Source organism: Triturus cristatus, chromosome 11 (assembly GCF_964204655.1).
Source record: "Triturus cristatus chromosome 11, aTriCri1.1, whole genome shotgun sequence".
NCBI lineage: Eukaryota > Metazoa > Chordata > Amphibia > Caudata > Salamandridae > Triturus > Triturus cristatus.
This window is the reverse complement of record NC_140594.1, coordinates 779,065,540-779,084,935: the sequence shown is the minus strand read 5'-3', so window position 1 is coordinate 779,084,935 and position 19,396 is coordinate 779,065,540.

The following is a 19,396-nucleotide window of genomic DNA, read 5'->3' as shown; positions in this document are numbered from 1 at the left end:
CCATACATAAGAGGTCTTTTGTTTCCTCGCTCTCTGCCTCAAGGTTGTGCTGCTAGTGCTAGCCTCACTCTCAGAAGGGCTCTGCTGTTCTGCCATCGTATCACAAAGACAACCCAGCTCCTTATCCTAAGGGATCACAAGCAGAATGAGGGGAATGGGTGTGGTGTAGGAGAGTTCTAGAACTGAAAGTAGTTTCAACCAATCAAAAGTTGTGTTTCATGATCACATGACCTACCGTACGCTTACGGTACGCTTACGGTGCGCTTACGGCAAAAGTGCGCATGCGCGTAAAAAAGACACGCGCTTGCGCGCATGCGCATAACAGTCACTACCCGACACTTCCACGTAACGTGCGCGTGTAGCGTACACGCGTACGCGTCCCACGCGGAGTACGCGCGGCTACGCAAATTGCGTAACTATACGCAAACAGCGTAGATAAATTACGGGCATTGCGTAAACCGTACGCTTACCGTAAGCTTACGGTACGCGTACTAAAAAAAAAATAAAAAAAAAAGGAAAAAATGTATTGCTAATAAATTTTACCTGTTTATTTTATAAAATATTTTTAAAAAAACATTTTATAGAATTTTAAAAATTTAACCATAGTCTTAAAAAAAGGATAGAAAATTAAAAAAAAATATATGTTTAAAAAATAGAAGAAAATAAAAAAATTAGCTTTTAAAAAACCTTGCAAATTCACTGAAAAAACCATGGGTTTCACACACGTTATAGTTAGGAATTAGCATTTAAAAAACCTTGCAAATTCACTGAAAAAACCATGGATTTCACACACGTTACAGTTAGGAATTAGCATTTAAAAAACCTTAGAAATTCAATGAAAAAACCAAAGGTTTCACACATGTTATAGTTAGCTGGACATTTCACTCGTAAAAAACCAATGAAATTCCCCCGTTATAGTTAGTTCAGCTAACTATAACTCGCGCGCCCGCAATGCACTGCTGATGACGTCACATATTACATCACTCATGACATGGTCAGTGACATCACTCATGACATCACTGATGACATCTCAAATGACATCACTGATGACATCACTGATGACATCATCCTTGTGATAGAGTGGCAGACCACCTCTGCCCCTAATATAACCTTTGATACACACATTCAAAAATAGAAATTAAAATTTTAAAAACAATGGACATACCAATACCAGTTACAACAACCTATTCAGTAATTCTAAGATCCACATACACATCCACTCATTCACCAACAGTCCTGTACAGTCACTCATACATGTACTCACTCATCATATGTACTCATACACGTATACATCCTGTTACACAATGCCACTCATCCATAGAGGTACTCACACACATAGTCACTCATGCTAATAAAGAATCAAACATCCATTTACTTGCATATACAGTTATACACACACCACCACACTTACTTCTACAGAAACTTACACATACTTACTCTTTTAAACAATAACTTATAGAAACACATACTTATTCATACAGGAACTCTTCCAATCTCTCACTCTCACATATACTCACTTATATACACCAATTGTCACATATACTAGTTTAAAACATATGTAGTTACTCATAGAGACACTATAGAGACAGTCATTCACTCACTAACACACCCATGCACACACTCATTCACCCATAGAGTCCTGCACACATGCTGTCTTCAACACATACAAAGAATGAGTCACTCATTCATGCACCTATGCACTACGTAATACCCCCCACCGAACCATACAGACATCAGACACTGATACTCAAAAAACCAACTAATAACCTATATAGACACCCATGTAGCTACTCACCAACCCATGCAGCCACTTATACACAAAGTGAGAGACTGATACAGATATTTACATATTTAAACATTACTCACTAAGCCATGTATTCACTAAGATACACGTAATCAGTCAGTTATACAATCAATTTTTCAAAAACAATTCATCCATTTAGACACTTATATACCCATTTATTCTTCCATCGACCTTGAGATATACATATATAAAACATATGTAATTTTCTGAAAAACACACATTCTCTGAATAATGTCATCAGTGATGTCATTTGAGATGTCATCAGTGATGTCATGAGTGATGTCACTGACCATGTCATGAATGATGTAATATGTGACGTCATCAGCAGTGCATTGCGGGCGCGCGAGTTATAGTTAGCTGAACTAACTATAACGGGGGAATTTCATTGGTTTTTTACGAGTGAAATGTCCAGCTAACTATAACATGTGTGAAACCTTTGGTTTTTTCATTGATATATATATATATATATATTATATATATATGTTTCAAGAACGGGATCCCACTCGTGCTCTCAAAAACTTCTGACACAGTAAACCAGGCCTCAGTTCATATCCAAATGGGGGTTTATTCTTTTCATAAACCCACCGTGAATCATTTCGCCACCGTAGTGGCTTGTTCACACTGTGTGAACAAGCCACTACGGTGGCGAAACGCGTCACGGTGGGTTTATGAAAAGAATAAACCCCCATTTGGATATGAACTGAGGCCTGGTTTACTGTGTCAGAAGTTTTTGAGAGCACGAGTGGGATCCCGTTCTTGAAACATATTGATTTACCGGTTTCTCCACCGGTCTCGCGCCACCCCTCAATGGATTGGGGATGCTAAAGGAGCGACTCGGACTGATTGATATATATATATATATATATATATATATATATATATATATATATATATATATCATAAACTTTATTCGACAATTGAGTCATCAAAGTATATCAATAAAATACATCAGTCATTCATAAATACATCAAATTCCATACACAGTTAAAAAAAGTATTACATTCAATAATATAACTCATGAAGAATAGGTTTAAAACACAATATCTACAAATCTCATTTACTAAATATAATACAATACAATTTCATCATGTCTAAAACGTACCAGTAACTAATATATGGTTAGTGGGTGAAAGGTGTCAATTCATCACAACAGGAAACAGAGAACTTTGCAGTTAATCTCTGGGCAAGGAAAGTATTTTGATTCGAATTGTCCAGGCCCAATGCAAAAATTTCGCCATAGCAATTGCAATTGTAAGTTTCAGGTCTGTCCTTAAAATTCTCAGACCATCAACATATCTCCGTGTGCCCATAAGTTTACAAATAGGTTTGATCCACATCCGGCGTGGTGCAACATATTGGGGACATCCAAACAAAATGTGACCAACTGTTTCTTGTTGACCCAGGCACCAGGGGCATCTATCACTTTGGGACCCAACCCATTTCCCCGTAAACTATCTAGTTGGTAATGTACCAATCCTAAATTGAAAGTATAATTTACGGTCATAGGGTCTTTCAAATGCATCCCAATATTCTTCAAAATCAGGTGCATTTTTAAATTAAAAAAACCGACCCGTAAGATTTGTAGAAAGCTTTTCCTTCATGGATGCATAATGCACCATTTCCCAATATCTTGCTTTCATAATTTTTTGAGATGGGAAACTTGCATTTTGGGGATTATTCCACAATTCAGACATTGCCATATTCCCTAAAAGTGACCTGATCTCCCTCAGCCATTTTATTTTATGGAAGGGGTTGTTATTGATGATATCCATAAGGCCCCGAGCATAATGCATCAATTCCTCCGTAGTCCATATTCTACACCAATATAACAGTGGGCGCAATTTTACTAAGTCTTTGACCCCTTTTTTCCCTAGATCCCATAATAAAGGAATTAAAGGGGTACTTTGCGGGACACCTGTCAACTTGCGAAGAAACTCATTTTCCACCTTGATCAACCGAGTTGTGTTTCAAAGTCCCAGAGTTCGGCTCCATATAAGAACTCAATACCTTCATCCCATAGATCTATATATATATGAACAAAGTCCTGACCCTCTAATTTCCAAGAGGGAATACAAAGCAGGTACAGACCACAGCAAATAGTTCTGCAAAGAATTCAAGAAAAACGGGTTCACTGTTCCATATTTTCAGATTTGTTCACCCGTAATAGTTCGGACAAGTGTCCGCCCCAGACGCGTTTCGATCGCCTCCTCGATCTTGTTCACAGGACGCACTGATACCTGACCACCAAATTTAAATTGCGTGCATCCAATCATTAGAGAGATCGGTAATAGTGTAAAGTAGACATAGAAAAAATACCATCAAGGGAGCACACAGTTTAGAAATAGAAAAACTCATTTCAACATCAATGTGTCTCAGATTTCATAAACAGCCCGTATCAATATATTTATAAAAAACACAGTGGATTAGTCAAACGGATGGTGGTGTACTCGTATAATGCCATGTCATGATTTATGTAAAGCCAATTATATGGAATGCTGATCATCATATGATAATGTGTGAGCCATTGCGAGCTGAAATTATGGCAAGTGCCTAATAATGCTAGTATTGTATCACCATTAAAATTGTGCAAATGTAATACATACTTTTCAATAGTAAAACAGATGCCAACAAAAAAAATAAGTATCCTAAATAACCTGCTAAGAAGGCATTATAAGTTAATATAAATAATCAGTTCTAAAATGGCTGTAAATAAATAAACAATGCTCTCTAAAAAAATGCAAAACTTGGTGCAAAAAGTGCTATATATAGAAGAACCCACAATAAATAGTAATGAAAATCATACACAGGTTGGGGCTGGTGCAAGAGGTCACAAAAAGTTAAAAAACTACAAACTATAAAGTGCTAATGCTTGTAATACAGCTGTCAACAAAGAATACAGTATATGCAAAGATAATGTAAAATGTTCACTGGAATATCAGGGGACACAGAATGTAGAGCAGAATCAAGCCGCATAATAATCACAGAATTCTATATAGAAGTAGAAAAGACAAAAGTAATCACTCATATGTGTCTGACAATGTTTCATTTATATACCAGGGGAGCCTACTAGATGATTTGATTATAAAAAATTGTGAAGGTCTTCAATGGTGTTCAGGCCATTAGGCATTCTCGTATCAAGAAATCAAAAGAAGGAGGACTCTAACTGGCGTAATTGTCTCTCCCTGTTGCCGCCCCAGATTGATGGAGAGACTGCTCCAATTACAACATTTTTCAAATCACTGACTTTGTTTGCATGGATGGCTTTAAAATGTCGGGCCACTGGATAATTGGAATCAGAGTTGACAATTGAGCGTAAATGCTGCAATATCCAGTTAAAGACTGGTAACTGAGTGCTGCCGATGTACTTCAGATTGCATGTGCATTCAAGCACGTACACCGCAAAGTCCGTCCGACATGTGTGAGATTTTTGATGGGGACTGGAATGTCACAAAAAGCTGTACAATACTCAGATACATTGATTCCAAATGTGCAAGCCCGACAAGATGAGCATTTAAAAAAGCCAGATTTGGACAGCCAAGTAGATTTAAAAGTTAGTTCAGGGCTAGATTTCACCAAGGCATCCCTCATTGAGGGTACCCTCCTGAATGTTATAGCAGGGAGATCAGGTAACATAAATTTGAGTGTAATGTCAGTTAGAATAATGGGCCAGTGTTTGTAAACAATCTTGCGAATGATTTTGTCCTGTCTACAATATGAAGTAATTAATCTGATTGGTTGTTTATCTTCTGTTATGGCCTCACTCATAGTTTCTAGATACTGTTCTTGTCTAGTAATTAGACACAAATCACGAGGACGGGCCTTGGCTTTGTTTAAGGCAATCATTAAATTCGACAGTTTGTAACCCCGAGCCAAAAAGCGATTTAACGCTTCATTTTGACAGTGTTTTAAATCAAGTTCACGACTACGTATGCGTTGTAACCGAAGAAATTCACTGTAGGGTATACTGTGAATGAGATGGGGGGGAGGGTGCTGGTGGCATGTAATGTTGAATTGCCAGCAGTGGTCTTCCTACGGAGTTTAGTTTCAATCTTGTTCTCCCAAATGTACACCTCTACATCAAGAAACTCTACCCTCTGGGTACTTAGGGTAGCAGTAAACTGTAAATTCATGGCATTGTCATTAATGGATGTTACAAAAAGGGCCGCCTCATGTTCAGTGCCCTCCCATATAATAAAAATGTCATCAATATATCTGCCAAAATATTTGATGTGGGTGTCCCAAGCCTCCTTGTGGGTTGCCTTGAGGACGTGCTCCTCCCACCAACCCACCAAAAGGCAAGCATACGTTGGAGAAAAGCAAGCCCCCATGGCAACCCCTCTCAATTGTTTGTACAGAGTTTTGTTGAATAAGAATACATTGTTGTTCAAGCAGAGATTAATCATTTGGAGTAACATACAATTGTGGTCATGTAAATTAATGAGACGAAAATTGAGGAAATATTTAGCAGCCTCCAAACCTTGTGTGTGATGAATGCTGGTATACAGCGAGGCTATGTCAAGTGTGATTAATACATATCCAGACTTCCACTGCACTGTTTGTAATTTTTTCAGGAAATCACCTGTGTCCTTTATAAAAGAAGGCAGGGTAATCAGGTGCGGCTGGAGAAAAAAATCAACATACTTTGACATTGCCTCCAACAAGTTACTCTTGGCTGAAATGATAGGTCTACCAGGTACAAGGGAGGTGCCCTTATGGATCTTGGGAATGAAGTACAGGGTAGCTGTAGTTGGAAAATCATTTTTCAAAAATAAAAATAATTTTTTTGATAATAGACTCTGTCTCTTCCATTGTTGCAAATGTCTCATCACAGTCGTTTTCACCTGGGTCAAATATTTACGACCCACCTTAGAATAACAATTGGAGTCTGAAAGATGACGCTGAGCCTCATGCAGGTAATCACATTTCGGCCATAGTACTATGTTGCCGCCCTTGTCAGCACCCATAACCACAATTTTATTTGTTTCTCGCAATATTTTTATCAACGCCCAATAGTTTTTCACTCTGTAGTTCTGTTTGCGACGTTGGGAATTGACAGAAATATTCAATTTTTTTTAGGTCCTCAATAACCATGTCAAGGAATACATCTACAGAGTCTTTTGGCATAACAGGATAGAATGAAGAAGGGGGACGAAGCGGACTGGCAGCCACCATACCCGTATTGATCCCCTCAATGCACTCAGAGTCTGTATCAGGTACCTCGCAGTCAGAGTTCTCTTTAGCCAGTGATTGCAGTGTTTGTTATGCCTGAAGGTCTCTAGCTTGAAGATTGTCATGAGTGGTATTCTCAACATTGGTCAAATTAGGTAATTTGTTCAGTTGAATGAACTTTTTGTGCTTGATTTTCCGTATGAATTTTATATGTCAATACGGGACTGTTTGTAAGAAAAGTTGGACTCTGGACAAAAAGACAAGCCCAAAGCTAATAGTTGATTTTCTGCTTTGGTAAGTGTGGTGTTGGTTAGATTGATGATGGTATTATCTTGTCCATCTATCGATTTCATCTCCGTGCCCCTCTTCCCCTGCTTGATGTGTTTGAACCGCTGCCGGCGTCTCTCCCTCCGGCATTTGCTGGTGCTGTGGTTTTCAGGTTTTGAGGATTTCTGGGGCAGAGAGTAGCTCGCCTGTCCATTATTAAAAAATTGAGCTCCTCACTCAAAGTGTGTTTAGTTACCACACTTGTTTGAACATTTGTTGTTGGGCCAGTGCCATCATCCGAATCACCACTCGTCAAAGAGTTTATATCTGAATCTTCCTGAGCAGTGCCATTCCCTTCACCATCGGGTGTCGTTAAGGGCGGTATCTCATTAGTTAAAGCCTTCCTTTTGACGTTGTCGAATTTGCAGGAAAAGGTAAACACCCTTACCGCCGTATAATCGTCCCGGTCCTGGGCAAATTTGCAGGCTTTGCAGACTTTTATGGCATCCTCATGTTGTTTCATTTTGCTCAAGATGTCAGCTCGCCCCTTGGAGACTAAGGGGGTCATTAGTATAGCGGGCAGATCGCCACCACCCCGTTAAAAATCACAGCCCGCTGACAAATTCCCCCACCACATTACCATGGCATGGGGGAACCCCGGCAGATAGGAAGACCGTCCGCCAGTTTTCCGCCAGTAGGCAATCCACCCGATTTCCTACCAGGCGGAAAAGCATTTCATATGGTGGCGGTGTCTGGTAGAAACCGATTCTGGGGGGTGCACATGGGGGGGTACCATATGCATTTCAATGTACAATGTGGCAGGCACCGTGCGGTGCCTGTCACATTGTGCATTGAAATGCACAACCAGCCTTTGTGGCATTGCGGCGGGCAGTGCTCTCTGCACCTCCCACCGCAATGTTGAAGATGCGCCATGCGCCCGCTAGTGTGGCGGGCACATACTAATCGGGAGTGTGGGACCACCACACCCTCAGCGGGTGGTCCAATTTGCCGAGGGTATGGCGGGCAGACAAAGTCCGCCCGCCATACTAATGGGGCCCTAAATCTTTTTGGTCACTGGTTTCAGGAATGCACTTTAATTCATTTACTTCTTTGAGAATTCTATATCTGTCATTCTCTGCGTATTTGATGAGGATGTGGACCATATTCATGGATGCCTGAAGATTATTAGTAGCCCATTCTGAAAGCGTATCTGGATGCGGATTTTCATAAGAAGGTGCAATCATTACTCTCAGGCCAAGTGGCACCCTTACCGCATCCCGATACTTTTCCAAAGATTTTCTTCCCCACCACTTTGTGAGTTCGTTCTTTTGAAGTTTTTCCAATTTTCTTAATGTGCTTGTCTTTCTGCCTCAAGGTTGGCACCCGGCAAGTTAACAAACAGCGCCTCAGCTGCAGCCTCCCGGTCACGCAGCGCGTCTTGGGCTGACATGTTACATGATGCAAGTTAAGTTGAGCAGGGAACCCACTGAAGAAATAGATGATTGCAGTCCTCAATGAAAAGTACCAAATTTTTTGCTCCTTCTGAACAGCTGGACCCGAGAGAGGTGGCGCATATGCCGGCGGAGCACGCCGGCTCGTAAATGTCCCCACTAAGAATCCAATTTCAATGCACTCTCAGTCACCAAGAAAAACCAAATCCAGAGAAGTGCCGATAGGGGTGTTTATTGCTCACAACGCGTTTCAACTTGTTGCAGAGTCTTGATCACGTGAGGGTAGTGTGTGCATGAAAGTTAGATAAAGTTTTTAGTAGGTGAAAATCAAAAAAGGACAACAATTGGGATATCCTCAAAGCGGATACCATTATTGGAGATCTCATCCCCAATAGACCTAGTATCACCTACAGAAAGGGGAGAAATTTTAGAGATCACCTATTGCACAACGATGTTACAATTTATCCTAAGAAACAGGAACATGGCCTGCTAGGATTTTTTCCATGCGGCAATTGTAAGGCCTGCAAGAATAGCCATTTTTGCAAAAAAGTCAACTGTAATGGAATATACAAAGAAATCACTCAATTCCTTACTTGCAGCTCCACTTTTGTGATCTATGTGATCGAATGTCCATGCAAGTTGTGGTACATTGGTAGCACAACTCTCATGGCAAAGAAACGCGTATTGGAACACTACCGTGCCATCACACATTCTGATGAAAAATACGCAGTAGCACGTCATTTTAGTGTGAAACATTTTTCTAATCCTGGTCTCTTGAGATTCTTTATTCTAGAACAAATTCCTAGTAACCCCAGGGGTGGTGATAGAGTTCTGAAACTGAGACAAAGAGAATCCAAATATATTGTGGACTTTCAGACCAAGCACCCTGGGGGATTGAATCAAGATGAGGAGATGGCAGTACACTTGAAGGAATGAATCAGTTGACTTGCCTCTGTATATCCTTGACTCGATTTGCTGTACCTATTTAGTCTCCGGACAATGGTTTTAGAATTTGATATAATTTTCCTGATTCCCCCACATGAGGTTCAGTTCGTCTGATTGAATCTCATACTGTATAGTTGAACTATGCCTGTTGTTGTCTGTTCTTCCTTTTCTGTTTCTTCTCTCACATGTTCCAAGTGCACTAGAAACAGTTACACCGATTTTTAAACATGTGTTAACTTGCTATGTCATTTTATTTTATTTTATGTTATTATTCTAAGAACTGTTTTGTTCTTTCTTTTTTTTTCTTTATTTACAGGAGGGAAGGAAGGGGCCCAACTACCAGCGAGCACTTTCACGGGCATCCTACCCTTTCCCCCGCTCTTTTTCACTTAACATGGATGAAGTTTGTATACAGTAGGTGATGCTGATGGAATTTGTACATTGCTGTGAATGTTTCCAGACGGACTACTTGTATCTATATGACCTATGGGTATCGACTTACAGGCACTTGCCAGTACTTGTTATTGATCACATGGTATGCTCAAAGTGATTGAGTCGGCTTATTGGGCTATCGCTACTAGAGATATACTATCACAAGCCCATACAGCAGTTCAATCGTACATACTATTTTGTACTTAGATGTCATCTCTCACACTACGTGTTTTACACTTGCATATTGCTATGATATGACCATCAAGGGTTTGTTTAGAGAGCATCAATGGTAATGACAACGATTGTACGATGTTTGACAATATGATTTAGAACTATTATGTTCAATTATAACATGGTCATGACACCAATTGGAACCTCTATACTTATAGTTTAACATGGACTTGAAATGTGTTCACGTTTATATGACTTATCTGCTTATTTTGACCATTCCAAGATGTCTGCCATGTTGGCCACACGATATGTTACTCAGTCCTTGTTGTCCTTTTTTGATTTTCACCTACTAAAAACTTTATCTAACTTTCATGCACACACTACCCTCACGTGATCAAGACTCTGCAACGAGTTGAAACGCGTTGTGAGCAATAAACACCCCCTATCGGCACTTCACTGGATTTGGTTTTTCTTGGTGACTGAGAGCACATTGAAATAGGATTCTTTGTGGGGACATTTACGAGCCGGCGTGCTCCGCCGGCATATGCGCCACCTCTCTCGGGTCCAGCTGTTCAGAAGGAGCAAAAAATTTGGTACAAATATATATATATATATATATATATATATATTATCTACTGGCGGTCGCCAGTAGATAGTTATAGTTAGGACCATGTTTCCATAGGAAATCTCAAAATTCTATTTTAAATAACTTTGGCGCCGGTTGACGAATCCTCGCGAAATTTTCAAAACTAATGGGGCGTTCCGTTCAGCTCCTACCCTGAAAGTCTCGGGGTGAATCGTCAAGCGGGGGCCGAGAAAAAGGGGGGGTCCCAAAATGCGTTTTCCCCATGCATTTTCCCATAGGACCTTTAGACACAGCTACAGCCCGAACGGCTGAACAGAATTACTTGAAATTTGGCAGAGAGGTAGCCATAAGGTCAAGGAAGTGCCTTTTGCAGGTCTGGTGTAAATCTGTTCAGTATTTCCTGAGAAAATAGCATTTAAAAGCATATCAATATCTATACGCGCGTACCGTGCGCTCACTGAGCAAGCCCAGAGGGCGCACCTTGCCGTGCGCGAGCGTCATTCTGATTGGTTGTTAGATGTCAGTAAACATTCGAATCGGAAGAAATCAGGAAGTGTCGGCCGACAATTTGTCTGTCGCACTAAAAAGGAAAGGTGGAGACCGTGAAGAGGGGGCAGGGTAGGGAGTTGTAGACCCCCTAGTCATTGTCAGGGGGGCACAGTAGGACCACGAAGGGAAAAAAAAAGATTTACATTTTTTAAAAAACATCGCGAGGTGCGCGCACTCTACGCGTACCCGAAAAAACCTAAAAAACATCACGAGGTGCGCGCACCCAGCGCGCACCCGAAAAAAAACATTATAAAAAAAAGTAATAAAAAGCACTTTTAAGTGTTTCGATATTAGGTGCCTCTAAAAAGAGCCCTTGTATTCATTGAGTGTTTTTCGGTACCTACAAGTAAGTACCGATGCAGAGTCTAAAGTTCAAGAGGAAGACTCTGTTCCCTTCATCGTTGAAATGTACACCATCTCCTCTATAAATGTCTTGCATGTTGTAATGCAAGTTGTTGTGGTATATAGAACCCATACCATAGTCTCTGAGGAAAGCAGAAACAGACTTATTGACGTGCTTTCTTGCTTTGTCAATCTGTGGACAAAATTGGTTGGACCAGTTCCACTTTTGCCTTTGGCATATGTTAGAATATACAAAGTCAGATTGAGGAAAAAGCGACATCAATTGCACAAAGGTGTCCTTAATAAGCATTTCCAGACCTACCCCAGTTAAAGTGCCTAGGTCATTTCCACCACAGTGCACAATAATAAGGTTATGTTGCAGGGATTCTGCTTATACACAGAACTATGCGTAGAACCCCAGGACCTCAGTGAGTTGTGGTGTACCAGAAACTCACCTCAGAACCCAGAACCCAGTATCCGGCTAGCATAAGTGTCCCATTCGTTATCCGAGATTTAGCTCGGCGGTCCCAATGAAAAGACAACCCAGAACACGCGACTCAGTACATACTCAGGAATGGTGGGAATCGGAAATACCTGTTCATATATTATTCTCACATCAGTCCACAACAATAATCAACAGAGACACGGTGTAAATAAAAAGAGTTTATTTTTATAGACCACGTGTCCTAAGATGCAGTACTTTGGCTAATACAAGCAGACAAATGATTAATATCAAAACCAGCAACATAGTTACAATACCATAGAATATAAAAGGGGTGATCATATTATAATGACAGTGGATACTACCACCTTCCCTTTACTAAGAAGCTAATATTATTATTATGCTAATAGAAGGTCTCTTAGGCTTGAATAGGGGACCCCATACCTCAAAGATCAGCTTAGTGAAGTCACATCACAGGAGCATCAGGAGTCTTCTCGCAGGAAGGCTCGTCTTCGGTCTGAATAATAAACATGATGTCTGTGATATTAAAAGCACCAACTTTCAGGTATTTGCAGCTGCGCGTGTGTTATGGCTAAATAGTGGGTCGATCAACCTAGAGTGGAAAACATACATTGTGTAATAATCCAGACTGTTTGTCACACCATGTACAGACCAAGGTCGCTGCGCAGAGCTTGGGATGGTAACAACAGATTGCTCTCGTGTGAAGCAAGTCTCGAGTCAGCAGTTTGTTTAAGAAATAACATGTAAACGCAGTGTCGTGTGCAAAAGCAGAAAGATGGCTTTCTAACATTTAACGTGGTTATGCTAACTTAACAATGTATGTACGTATTCAGGAAGAACTCACTACACGCCCCCTTGATCGAAGCACTATTCAATAGGCAAGAAAAGAGAGAACGCAGAGTTCAGTTTCGTCAGAGCAGAACAAGGCGTAACCAATGCAAAGTTTCAGAATGCGCCAAAGTCCGAAACCACAAAAATATAAACCTGGGTTTTTTGAAAAAAAATGGAAGTAAAAAAACTCCAAACGACCATCAGGAAGAAAAAAAGAGAAAGAAAAGAAGAAATATTGCGCCAGGGTGCTGTCCAGTAGCACAGGCGCAAAGGACGACTGTCCAGTTAATCCATGAATGTATAGGCAGCATATGTGGCCACTGCTTCCAACAAAAAATCGTTTGCAGGGCCACTGAAAGTCTCAGCCATCCAATCCATCAACGAAAAGGAACATACGTGTTCTTCAACCATCGGAGCCTCTAGCACGATCAGAGGGCACCCGGAATGTTCCTCCAAATAGCTCATAGCCAAGAAGTTGTAGGCAGCCGTTGAGATGTCCCAATTACCCAGGATACCATGCGCCGCACCACAGGCCATAATCCGGACACCAGAACAGGCCAACTCGTGAGACACTAAGGGCCTCATCAGTCGATCGAAATCCGGCATCGGAGACACCAGGTTGGTCAAGCACAAATCCAAAGGCCATTCAAAGGGACAATCCAGGCAGTGAAATACAGGTTGCACACAAGTGAAATAGGAATACCGGAAGGACAATCCATATGCCAGGCTTAAGGTCGCCAACGGCAGAGTTCCATAAAAGTCAAGCATCCTATCACGAAGAAGATGCAGGCGGGACAGGCGCTCGTGTGGCACAGAAGGAGCAGCCATTCCGGAGTATGAAAAGTAAAAGCAGCACACCTGCCACTAGCGCCAGAAGCAGCGGAACACCTCCAAAGATGCTCGAGAAAAGTGAATGAAAAAATGCCGGAATCACACCAAAAATAGTTTTGAAAGAGGTCACGAGACCCGAGCCCACAAGTTTAAAAAAATGAGCCAGGCCGGCCGTGGACGAGGCATTAAAAATAGTTTGGATCAAAGTGCCGAAATGTAGGGGGAGGTCAGTATTCAGAAGCGCCTGTACCTCAGTGCGCGTATTAGCAACGTGAAGGACAAATGTTTCACGAGAGGAACTCAATGGCACCTCTTTTTGGGACAATAGAGCTCTTATTCTGCTCAACTTGTTGAACTCTGCTTTCAAGGTTGGAATCGAAGGCCAGATAGAAACATCCAGCCGCCCATGCGGGGGTGGAAAGAGAACATTATTGCAGCAGACAACTTTCTGCGAGACAGTTACTATGTACGGGATTCCCACTAACATCCCGCAGCAAGCTTCATTATTCAAAATTAAATAACTACCGTTTGCAAGCAGCGTGAAAGAAGGTGTGATCACAGGCACTGGGATACCTCGTAGGACGCAGGCCAAGTTCGGGGCTTGTACATTGCATGCGCCGTGTAATTGAATGTGCCTACATACCAAGGAATGGTCTGGTGTCGTGGTACATTCCTCGCCTTTCAAATAAACCTCAGTTCCGTCCCTCGTACATCTATACGTAAAGGGGAGGGACCAAACCTCATGTATGAAAGCGGTGCCCAGCGGTTCATATCTACCCAAAGCATAATGTTTCATACAAGATGTAAACTTAAAAAGCGCGAAAGGGAGAGTTATCAATCCGTGTACTAACCACGTAGCTGAATTGATCTCCGCTACAGAGAAAGGCAACGGTTCTAACTTTTCAATATGTAACAATGAATATGTTGCATCCTTCATGGACATAAATCGCTGCTTGTCAGTAAGGTTAAAGGGAAGGAATAACGATGTAGTGTTCAGATAGTCCCAAGGGACTCTCCCTGCCTTTAACGTCTGTAATGTCCATGCAAACTGCATAACAGAACGCAACTGGTTTTGACCATGATATAACACAGACATATCATCATGCACAATATCAACAACAGAAGAAACAATATTATCTAATGTATAAATCCTAGAAGAGAGAGTGTTAATGCTATTATCTATAACGGCTAAAACCTTCTCCATGTTTGCTTGGTCAATAGCTCTCAATCTGGAAGCCGCCTCAATCTGCGACAACTTCCAGACTTCGTTGTAAATAGCATACGCCCACCTTTTGGTTCTGCCACCCACAGGACCCTTAACAAAATCATTCAAATCTATTCTGTCATGTAATTGTGATAAATGAACTTTGACAGACGCCAAGGTGGAATGTCGCAGCCAAGATTGACATAACTTGCCCACAGAGTATGTAGTTACAGTATGTGACGACTCAAACCGAGGGTCTACGCGTTCCCGAGTATACCCCGGTTTCAGTCCCAGAAAACGCCGTTGACAGGTGTCTGAACTGCTTTGCCAAACTAACCAACCCTCACTATTAAATTTCGAAATATTAAAAGATGTATTTGAAACTAAGGATTGCAAAGCAGCAAGGGATAGATCTGTGTGGTTATCCCAATTGGGATAAGCGCCCAAATCCGGCACAGAAGGTGACTTTAATTGTTTAGAAGTAGCCAATCCAAAACAGGTGGTTTGGAAGATGGATGAATTTAAAAACAAAATATGATTTGGTATAAGACAGGCACGATGTAAAGCCTCTGTACCCTGAACCTGCCACGGTCTGGAACCCCAAACCGACTTCAGATCAATAGTAGCCTTCCATAGATCATAACCTTTGATTGACAACTCGTCCATAAAGGACTTGGAATAAAGCAACTTTGTGTGTGTCATTCGAACCTTTGCGGCAGACTCAGGCAGCACCTTAAAATAAAACGCTGCCGGGTGGGAAACACTGAAATCGGTAAAATAAGAATACTTGTTAACTAGGGTTTGTGAACTTCCGAATGCGGGAGTAGGACAGTGTTCCCATTGGGTAAAATTTACAAAATTTCTAAATGTATTTGCTTTATGCAGGAATTGATTGCCATAATGTTGAAAACAATACTGTTCCGCATAATTAGCCGCATTTTCATATAAATCTTCAGCATCAAAAGCGGCATAATATTTCAAATCAGAAAACAGTGATTCAATGGCGTGTACATCCCAATCATCAGAACGTATGTTCTGCCTAACCACATCACCCATAGAAACACGAAATACATTAGGCACATTAATGACCTCTGTAGGCCCATGAATTTGGAATTTAACAGCATCCCATGCGATTCCATCCAAGACGGGCCAGGCAGTAATATTCACAAAAGTCTGGTCCCTTTTCATGATGTGGGACGAGGAGTGGGGGGCCAAAGTTCCATTGATAAGTCTAATTGTCGATCTCTCACTCAGATAGTGGCCATCCACAAGACGGAAAAAAACTATTACAAATCCAATTGACATAAACAAAAAATAGTAAAAAGCATCAACCAGATGTATGTCCAAGGGGCAATCAAAAAATGTCTCTTAAACCAGCTGAAAAAAACAGCAATGTTTGATGGGGGGCTTGAGGGTAATGAGTTAGTGTCAAAGGAGAAACGGGACTGGCCAAGTGCTGTAGATTGTAAAACAGGTGAGGGACCACGTGTAGGATAAGCATACTCAGTCTCTTCGGGCAAACCACCAGCCGATGGTATCAACAAGGGATCAGTAACAGATTGCATCTCGATGGCAACCTCAGGCAAGGTGTTAGAAGCAAGAGCCAACATTGAATTTCTTTGCATCGTCTGGCATGAAACTGCTGGAGTCATACTAAGAAGTATCGGCCACTCGCTGAAGCTTGACATTGTCAATAGAGATGTACCTGTTTTCTTTGCGACCAGGAAGTGGAGGTAAAATGACTGTTCTTGTACCCTGCACTCCAAGCACTGGAACTGGTGCACGATAAGAGGGGCCAAACTCCTTCTTGTTCTCCACCTTCTCACGGACCAGGTCTCCAACTCTGGGTAGCCAGCCGACTACCGGAACCTGAAGTTCAGCTTCAGATGTGGAGGGCAAGTGTTCCTTCGAAAGAGTGTCTCTTGCTTCTTGTAGAGTCCGTAAAATAGCACAGTGATCATCTACGTCAAAGGGTGCGGTCGACGCCGCCATGTCTAGACCATCAAGGTCTGGGACAAACATTCTGATTCCGAAGAACATCATGTACGGGGTCCGCCCACCCAGAGACCTTCTAGGGAGATTATTAAGTGCACATTGGACGTTATACAAATGGGCTAGCCAGTTCCGGCCTGTGCCTAAAACACGTGCTGTCAATGATTGCTTTAAGTCACGGTTCATTCGCTCCACCACACTATTACCCTCAGGTCGGTAGGGGGACGAAAATTTGACTAGGACCCCCAAACTTCTCATAGCCTCCTTGTAAGCCTTAGAGGCGAACGCAGGGCCTTGATCAGAATGGAAGGTACCACACGCAAAAGTTCCCACAAAGACACGCAAATCCCTGATGACAGTCCGCGAGTCAGCACTCCTTTGTGGCCATACCCATAGAAAACGTGTGCACGAATCCACTGCAACCAAGATGTACTTGTACGCAGTATCAGAGGAAAAAGGACCGCAGTGATCTAAATAAACACAACCAAATGGCTTATTAGAGATGTACAGCTGTGTCTGTGGTGGGCGCGCAACAGTAGAAGGTTTAATCTGTTGGCAAATGTCACAATCAAGAACATAAGCGCGCGTTTGTTTATATAAACCAAACCACCAGTAACGTTGTTGTAGCAGAGATATTGTAGCTGACACACCGGCGTGGGCAGACGCCAACCCCTCATGTGCAGCCAAGATCAGTGCTGGCCTGCAGTCCGCGTTGGGAATAATTCTGTCACCAACGTCGTTAATCCTCACTAATGGGACATTATCAGGACTTAAATGGTAAATGTAACGAGAAGGAAAACCCTTCGGGTAATCGCCTCCCTTTTCTGTAGCAGCAATAGCTGCCAAGATGTCATCATCAATCTTACTTTTTGATCTGGTAACTGCTGCCATTAAGTATGTAGCCACTGCTGTTTTCGCTGCCTCGTCAGCCAAGCTGTTGCCGACAGCATGGACACCAAGTCGCTGGTGACCAAGAGTGTGAATAACATTCACGAGAGGGAGACGGTCTTTAAAGTCTGCCACTCGAACCCAAAGCGTTTTATGCTTAATTGTGCTACCTTTTGTGTCTCGATAATCATTCTGAGACCAGAAATGTAAATTGTCATTGTAGGACTGGACACAGTAGAAGGAATCACTCACTATAAGAGTAGTGACTCGTGGATCAGCAAACTCCAGTGCAAGCACTAGAGCCCGTAGCTCCGCCAATTGCGCGGTACAATCACCCAATGACTGCGTATGCACTGCATCAGATTGGAATTCACCATTTACGAATGTACCTACGACAATTGCGCAAGCCGCTGAGTAAGCGTGCTTCGATCCAATCGCGGGCTGCGCAGACCCGTCAGTGTATATGACACAATGGTATTCTTCGAGCGGGCGCAAAGACAGAGGTGCCGGATGAACGAATTCATACTGCAAGAACTCTTGAGTCTGTAATGAGGCATCAAAGATGTAGGTGACGTCTGGCGACGTCAGTGTTGTGGCCCATTGTATCCACCGAGGATGCAAAGCTTTAGAATTTGGTACACTTGCCTTTGTCACTGCTTCTAAGGCAGGATAGGGTGTTACAACCAGAATCTGTTTCCCATGTGACAATGCGCGTTCTTTAAGGATCGCCATCTGTACAGCAGTCAGAACTTTTTCGACCGCGGAAAAACGTAATTCAGCAGAGGTGTACAAGTGGGATTTGTACGCAATGGGGACGGTATCGCCCTCATTAAACGTCAAATACGTGAAACCCACGGCGCCTGGCACTATTCGTATTACCAGGTTAGTGCGGTTATCACGTGTCAACAAATATTGTGAAGCAAGAAGGTCAGCCTGTAAAGACTGTAAAATTTTAGAATGTTCCAGCTGCCAGCTAGACTTCGAAAATGTAGGTTGTACCAAGGCGTAAAGCGGCTTGATACGCTGGGCATAATCAGGAATGTACGTACGGCCGAAATTCAGAAAGCCCAGCAAAGATTGTAATTTCTTTAGTGTCGTAGGCGCACTCAAGCATGCGCACTTCTCCAGAAAGTGGGGAGCTAACCCCTTTCCTTCATTATTGAGCTCGTAGCCCAAAAACAACACCGTATATTCCGCGATGTGAGACTTCGCAAAATTGAATTTGTAGCCATAGTCAGCAAAACTCACTATAATATTGTCGACTCGAGACAGATGTGGCAACAGCTCATCATCCGTGAGGTAGATATCGTCAACATAGGAGTATGCCTCGGGGTCTATTCTTTCTAAGAGAGAAACCACGCGAGCGGAAAAGACGCCAGGGCTATTTTTGTACCCCATGGCTAATCTGGTAAACTGTTTTTGTTTTCCGCCCGAAGTAAACGCTGTCCACTGGCTACTCAGTGTGGACAGG